This window comes from Elephantulus edwardii, unplaced genomic scaffold, assembly GCF_000299155.1.
Source record: "Elephantulus edwardii isolate Elephantulus edwardi_28Jun2011 unplaced genomic scaffold, EleEdw1.0 scaffold00238, whole genome shotgun sequence".
NCBI classification, from domain to species: domain Eukaryota; kingdom Metazoa; phylum Chordata; class Mammalia; order Macroscelidea; family Macroscelididae; genus Elephantulus; species Elephantulus edwardii.
In genome coordinates this window covers 3,120,023-3,128,342 of record NW_006399988.1, presented here as the reverse complement: position 1 = coordinate 3,128,342, position 8,320 = coordinate 3,120,023, and the positions used below count along the sequence as shown (strand labels likewise).

The 8,320-nt window shown below is 38.6% G+C and overlaps 2 pseudogenes; both read right to left on the bottom strand.

Annotated features, from left to right (window-relative positions):
* Positions 1–332: 332 nt before the first annotated feature.
* Positions 333–715, bottom strand: LOC102843212 (annotated as a pseudogene).
* A 769-nt stretch (positions 716–1,484) lies between these two features.
* On the bottom strand, positions 1,485–1,879 carry LOC102877474 (annotated as a pseudogene).
* Positions 1,880–8,320: the final 6,441 nt, after the last annotated feature.

The window sequence follows — 8,320 nt, the reverse complement described above, 5'->3', positions numbered from 1 at the left end:
GCTGTGGGTTTCAGGGTGAAGATCTTCTCTCACTACTCTAAAGGGCCCCTTTGGCAGTAGGAAACACATAGACTATTATGGAGATTGATTTTGGAATTTAGATGCACTCTTATTGATTGTGCTTGGCCGTATATGTTCATATCCTTGAAGATGTATCATGGGGGTGTTGCAACCTGTGGGCGCGCCCTTAGGTGTCTTCATGCATATTTAAGGCGTTTTTGTTTTTGTTTTTTCTTCAGTTCAATGAAAGAGACTTTATTGAGCGCCCAGAGTCATAGGGCTCAGAAGAGGGCCACCTCCAAGACGGAAGGGAACCATTGAAGAGGGAACTCTTATTTGACTTTCTTGGGGCACAGGTTGTTGGTGTGCCCACACTTCTTCTTGCAGCAATTGACAGCATGGGATGCAGGTGAGCATAACACTTGTGGCAGATCATCTTTTCACAATTAGACTTCTGGGTGAGCTGGTGCAAGGAAGGTTCGATAATGCCACCACACAGATACAGCACCAGATGGAGGGTGGACTCTTTCTGGGTGTTGTAGTCTGAGAATGTACTGCCATCCTCTAGCTGTTTGCCCACAAATATCAGACGCTGCTGGTCAAGAGGAATGCCCTTCTTGTCTTGGATTTTGGCTTTGACATTCTTGATCGTGTCACTGGGCTCGACCTCAAGAGTGATGGTCTTGCTAGTCAGGGTCTTCATAAAGATCTGCATCTTTGTGTCTGCCACTCGACCGCCTTCTTGAAGAGCACATATATAAGTTTTGCATGAGAACAATTATGTCTTCTGAGTTTACCATTCTTCTCAATGTTAGACATAATTTGTTATGATTCATATACTCAAAGGCATTTTCATAATCAATAAAACACAAATGTACACCTTTCTGATATTCTCTGCTTTGAGCCAAGATTCTTCTAACAGCAACAATCTCTTGTGCCTCTCCTGAATCCAGTTTGAATTTCTAACAATCTTCTATTCCTGTACTGTTACATCCATATTTTAATACTCCTCAGCAAGATTTCACTTGCATGCACTATTAATTATATTGTTTAATAGTTTCCATATTCTGTTGGATCACCTTTTCTTGAAATGGGAACAAATATCAATCTCTTCCAGCCAATTATCTAGGTAGCTGTTTTTCATATTTGTTGGCAGAGTCTGGTGAGTATATCCGGGGCAATTATCTGTATTCTGAAACACCTGAATTGGTATTCCATCAATTCTTGGGATCTTCATTTTTGTCAGTGTCTTTCGTGCAGTTTGGACTTCCTCCTTCAGTTCTGTTAGTTCTTAAACATATGCTCCTTTCTTAAATGATTCTATATCAACTAATTCTTTTTAGTAGAGTGATTTTGTATCTTCCTTCCTCCTCTTCCTCCTCCTCCTCCTCCTTTTTCTTCTTCTTTAAAGATTTTGCAGTTTACTAATCCTCTGGTGAAAAAGACACACAGTCATTGCTGATCAAGGCACTGGAGAATGTTTACTACTTTTTGCCAGCTCCCACATCATCCTTCACAGTCTCTCTTACTTTCTGACTTTCCTCATCCTGTTCCTGAGTTCCTTGCTCTGACTGCTTGACATCTTCTTATACAGGGCAAGTTGTGCCAGTCTGTGTTTGGGTTCATTTTTCTTCCCATAATCCAGGGAGTCACAAATCATGCTAAAGTCCATCATCTTACCACCACCAAAGTGGGTTTTGAATACAAACACAAAGATGACATCTGGTGTGATCTTGTACAATTTTGTTAGCTTTTCTCGAATTTCTTTCTTAGGAACTGTTGCCTTTCCAGGGTGAAGAACAGGAATAAATATTTGTTTCCACCATGGTAGCTGGTTGGTCATTAACTTCCTGGTCCAGAGAGTCACTGTGGCATTCATAGCGACAGCTTTCACTCATACAAAAGAAGTTTCATCTTTTTTTTATGCTTTCTGCATCATTTAATATTTTGCCAAAAGAATCCTTCAGTATTAAAACCCAAGGCTTTAATTTGTTCTTCAGTTCTTTCAGTTTGAGAAATGATGAATATATTATTCTATTTTTGTTTCCTAACTCCAGCTCTTTGCATATTTCTCTATAATACTTTACTCTGTCTTCTCAAACTGCCATGTGAAATCTTCTGTTCAGCTCTCTTATTTTATCATTTCTTTCCCTTGTTTTGACTTAATTTAGTTCCACTGGAAATTTCAAAGTTTCTTCTGCCATCAGTTTTTGTCTTTTCTTCCTTCCCTGTGTTTGTGATGAGATGCTTTTGCTTTCTTCATGGATAATGTCCTTGATATCATTCCACAGGTCGTCTAGTCTTTCTTTGGTCATTAGAGTTCAATTCTTCAAATCTTAAGATAGTTTTTAATTCAGTTTTTGATACACTCAACTTTGGTTCTTGTGGACTTAGTTTAAGTCTCTTCAACTTCAATTTGAACTTGCAGATGAGTAGTTGATGTATTCCACAGTCGGCACCTAACATGGTTTTGACTGCTGACATTGAGGTTTTTCTAATGTCTCTTTCCACAGATGTAGTCAATCTGATTTATGTGGTGTCTATCAGATGATGTGAAAATATATGTATTTGTTTTTGTTAGGTGCTGTCAAGTATGACTCATAGTGACCCTATGAACAACAGATCTGGAGCTTGTCCTATACTGTGCAATCCTCATGGTCTCTGATAAACTTGAGCCCATTGTTATAGTCACTGTGTCAGTCCATCTAATTGAGGATCTTCCTCTCTTGCTGACCTTCGACCTTTCCAAGCATGATAACCCTCTTCAAGAAATAACTTCCGCTAGAAACATGCCCAAATTTTGTGAGAGGAAGCTTTGTCATCTTTGTCTCCAAGAAGCATTCAGTCTGTATTTTCTCCAAGACATGGCTAGAACAGTCTATATGTATAATCACTGCTTATGTTCAGTTTTTGTTTGGGTTTTATTGGTGGGTTTGTTGTTGTGGTTTTTTTTAAAAAAAAAAAGTCCTTACAATGAGTATTCATTGTACAAAATTTCATCATGTGTGATCTTAAGCCTCATTTCTGTCGCCAAGTCCATATTTTCCAAATACCAGTTCTTTTTGGTTTTCAACTTTTGCCTGCCACTTGCCATTTATTATTAATGCATCTAGACTGCATGTTAAGGTCAGACTCCAAAAGTTGGTAGAAATTCTCAGGTGTTTTTATCTTTGATGTGTTTTTTTAGGGTTTCTGCAGAGATTTAAATAATAGTTATATTAACACAGTTTTTTGCACATGTTTGGTTAACATCCAATCATTCACAGGATAGATCTTGAAATGGTTTTTTTTATGATAAATACCACACCATTCCTCTTCAGTTCATCATTTCTGGCATAGTAAATTATTTGAAATGGCCAGAGGCCAAAATGGCCAGTACATATCGGCTCACTAAGACGTATAATGTCTAATCTTCATATATTCTTTTTCATTGTTTATAAATTCTATTTAGCCTAGAGTCACACTTCTTATATTCCATGTTCCAGTTATTAGTGGATGTGTGCAACTTTTTTCCTCATTCTGAGTCTCTCAACATCAGCAAATGAAGGTACTTCATTGGGTGAAGTCTTTGTTCCACACACATCATTACAGTGGAATCTACTTTGAGGAACTAACTCTTCTCCAGTTGCATTTTTAATGCCTTTAAGACTGAGGAATTCATTTTCTGGTACTCTATACAACAGTGTCTTTCCATTGTCCATCAAGTTTTCAAAGGCCTATTCTTTCAAGTGTGGCTTGCCAGTCCTGCTTCATAGACTGACTACCTTAGTCTGAAAGTTGCACTGAAATCTGTTCACCATCAGTGACCCTGCTGATATTTGAAATACTAGTGGCACAGTTTCTATCATCATAGTAACACTGAGCCATCACAGTACACAAAATGAAAGAGGAGTCCATACTGCTAAGTTCTAGCAAACCTTGGTGGCAGAACAAGCAAAGATTGGCTAGTCACTGAAAGTCAGCCATTAGAATTCATCAGCTTTTCTCAGTGGGAAAAATGGGCAGTATCCTCCATAATGATTTATAGTCTCAGAAACTTGATTGAAGATCAGTTTGGGTTGGAATTGAATTAAAGTGCTTTGGGTAGGACAAGAAGTTTCTATTTTACACTTCAAAAAAATAATCAAAAGGCACCAAAACTTGAAGTTAAGCTGTTCTGAATATTTATTCCATAGTTATTTCTGGTGGTTTTGTGGATAAGGAAGTGTGCTGTCAACATAAAGACAAGCTCTGTTCATCCACTATCTGATCCTTGGGAGAAAGCTAAGCAATCTTCTACCATGAGATTCATAGCCTCTGAAAACCCACTGAAGCTATTAAGTCAGTTTTGAGTGGACAGCTATGAGTTTGAGAGGTTTTTTTTTAGTTGAGAGTTATTCCATACACATATGTTGTTGCTGTTGTTAGGTGCAATTGAATCCATTTCCCTCTGATATCGTCTTGGAATGCATCTAGCATTTTTAACATCTTCATAGTCCCTCTTTGCTCCAATCTACTAATGGTTCTCTTCTCTCTGGCTCAGGAACAGTAGCTACACTACATTTGCTCTAACGTTGGGGTCAAATCTTTCCCAAGGTGGGGGTCCTGACAGGGCCTTTCCTAGCATTCACTGCTCCATTGAGAAATATGAAAATTCAGTACTGAGCTGCCAAGAAGAATCCTAACCATTGAGTTGAGCTCTGAAATGTGCTCAAACTGAATAACTGGCTCTCAACAATGTATTTTTTTAAAAAAAGGCATCTCAAGTCTAAGAGCAGAATGGACTAACTTGGTTTCTTTAGTAAAATCAGATTCAACAACTGGGTGTGTTCCTGTAACTACCAGGTGGGGTTCCACTTCTGACTGGGAAAAAGAGCTATGTGGAGTGACTAAAGGGACAAAATGCCTTACATCAATCCTAACCCTTACCAATTTTATGAAAGCCAGAGTAGAATGGTGCTCCTAGAGCTTGCCATGTTTTAAAAAAAATTAAGTGTTGGAGCCTTCTTCTGAGACACCTCTAGGAGGATTCAAATAGCCATCAGGGGAGAGGGCAAAGATTAACCACTGGTGCCACTCTGGAACTCTTGGTCTAGATGAGAAACAGAGATGAATTAGGAAATTATTTATTTTCCCATAAACCACTACTTCTTAAATAGTATGTCAAGACTAATATTTCCAAATGTTGCAGCTATTATCCACTGGCTTTAAGGCATCAACACTCTATTAAAACAAGTGTTTATGTAGACTTTCAGAAATTATGCATTGACTAGTCATGGATGAATACAGTTAATTCCTTAATAAGGAGACAGCTAATAATTAGATATAACTCTGACTGGATTCAGTTAGCCTTTTGAGAAAATAAAGCTGTTATTTAGGTCTATGTTAGAATGTTATAACCAAAACTAAACCAACATGATCAAATCAACTTCAATTATCCTGTAGGACTGAGTGAAATTGACCCATAGAGTTTCCAAAGCTGCAAACCTAATAGGAACAGACTATCACATCCTTCTCCAGTGTAGCAACTGATGGATTCAAACCATGGACCTGAGCACTTAACCTCTATGCCAACAGAGCTCGTTTAGAAAGCTATCTACCCACTGTGTCTAATGGATTCTGACTTAAATTGATTTTCCATCAAGTTAGTTGTAACAAGAGGAGACTGTCCATCTTTCTCCCAAGGAATCATTGGTGAATTCAAACCCATCAAATTTCAAACGCATCAATTTTTCAGTCCTCTTTGTTCATTACCCAACTTGCAGATGCACAACAAGAAACTGAGAAGACCGTGCCTTGAATTGACCTATATTAAGCTTCAAATTGACATTATTGCCCTTTAGCACTTTGAATAGGTCTTTGACAGCAGATTTTGCCAGTGCAACTCTTGACTTTTTTTAACTGCTGTTACCATGTGGGTTGATTGTGAATACAAGTAAGATTAAATCCCTGAAAGCTTCAATCTTTTCTCCATCTATCGTGATGTTACTTAGATGTTCAGTGGTGAAGAGTTTTGCTTTCTTGATGTTGAGATTCATAGCCTCAGAATCTCAGTGGAGAGTTACAATAAATCAGAGTTGATTCAACAGAATTTTTGGATGCTATAAAAATAAGGAAATCCTGGCAGGCACATCAGAAGGGCATAAGGGGTCCTTAAATCATCCACCTCATTCCAGGTAAACGTGAAGTCCCAAGGCCGCAGCAGACAATCCGTTCAGATGCTCGGGCCTGCAGCCCTTGGGAAAAAAAACCTATCTACACACCAGCTCTACAGGACATCATCTTTGCTCAGAAGCATTGGCACTGAACTTAAGAGACACTGGTCACATCATAAGAAACTGTCTGAAGCCAACGTATTTGGAATCATGGAAGCCAAGGAAGTTTCAGATATAAGCTGTCAGATCAAAGGGGAGGAAAATGGGAGATGGATGTTGAAGGGAGTGGGTAGAAGTGGATGTGTATCTTGCCTGGTACCTGGTGCACGGTGGAGCAGGGAAATAAGTGGGTAAAGACACATGTGCCAAGGAGAGGGACAACACTGATACGAATGGTTAACTCTACAAAAAGGGATATATCTTTCACTTTTCTATAAAAGATTGTCTGTCTGATACTTCTCTAAATCTGAACATTCAGCTTAAGACAGACTAGGAAGAAGGACTGGCCATCCACTCCTGAAATAGCAGGCCTCCACAAACCCTATGTACAACAGAACACATGTAGATAACAGAAAGGGCAACCGAGACTGATCTTTCAGGTACAGAAATACAAAGGAAGAGGAACAGTTGTAAGCAGACACTAATGATTGGGACATGGAATGTGAGAACCATGAATGTAGGAAAATTAAATATTGTTGAGGAAGAAATGGAATGCATAAATATTGGCATACTAGGCATTGGTGAGATGAGATGGACTGGCATGGGGCATTTTGAATCGGGTGATCATATGATATATTACTCTGGAGATGAAAAGGTGAGGAAAAATGGAGTTACTTTCATAGTTAAGAAAGCCATTGCTAGATCCATCTTGAAGTATAACATTGTGAGTGACAGGATAATATCCATATGCATACAAGGAAGGCCAGTGAATACCACTATCATTCAGATATATGCACCAACAACCAGAGCCAAGGAAGAGAAGATAGAAGATTTTTACCAACTTTTACAGTCTGAGATCAATCAAACATGCAATCAAGATGCACTGATAATAATGGGTGACTGGAATGCAAAAGTTGGGAATAGAGAAGAAGATTCAGTAGTTGGAAAACATGGACTCATTGACAAAAATGGAGTTGGAGAGAGGATGATTGAATTTTGCACAATGACTTATTCATTGCAAATACTTTTTTAAGAGACATAAATGCAGGTTATATACATGGACTTCACCTGATGGTATGCACAGGAATCAGATTGATTACATCTGTGGAAAGAACTGCTGGAGAAGCTCAATATCACCTGTGAGAACTAGGCCAGGAGCTGATTGTGGAACAGACCACAAACTATTCATATGCAAGTTCAAGCTGAAGCTGAGGAAAATTAAACCTAGTCCATGAGAACCAAAATATACAGGACTATCTCAGGAACAGGTTTGAGGCCTTGAACACTAATGAGCGAAGACCAGATGAGTTGTGGGAGGATATCAAGGGTATCATCCAAGAAGAGTGCAAACGTTCATTACAAAGACAGAAGAGGAAGAAAAGACCAAAATGGATGTCAGAAGAGACTCTGAAAAATGCACTGGAGCACAGATAAGCCAAAGAAAGCAGAGGGAAGAATTCGAGATATTAAAGAGTTGAATAGAAGATTTTTAAAAGCAACACGGGACGACAAAGTAAAATACTACAATGAAATGTGTAAGGAGTTGGAGTCAGAAAATCAAAAGCATTTCTTAAGCTCAAGGAACTGAAGAACAAATTCAAACCTTGAGTTGCTATAATCAAAGATGCTTTAGGCAGAATATTAAATGATCCAGGAAGTATTAAAAGAAGATGGAAAGAAAAAAAAAGAAGATGGAAAGAATATACTGAGTCACTGTATCGAAAGGAATTGGCAGATACAGAAGAATTTCATGAAACAACATATGAGCAAGTGCCTATGGTGATGACGGAAGAAGTACAAGCTGCTTTGAAGGAAATAGCAAAAAATAAGGCCCCCAGGAATAGATGGTAAACCAATTGATGTATTTCATCTAACAGATGCTGCCCTGGACGTGCTCACCAAGTTGTGCCAAGAAATCTGGAGAATGACCACCTTGCCAACTTACTGGAAGAGATCTATATTTGTTCCTATCCCAAAGAAGGGTGACCCAACAGAGTGTGGAAACTATAGAACAATCTCATTGATTT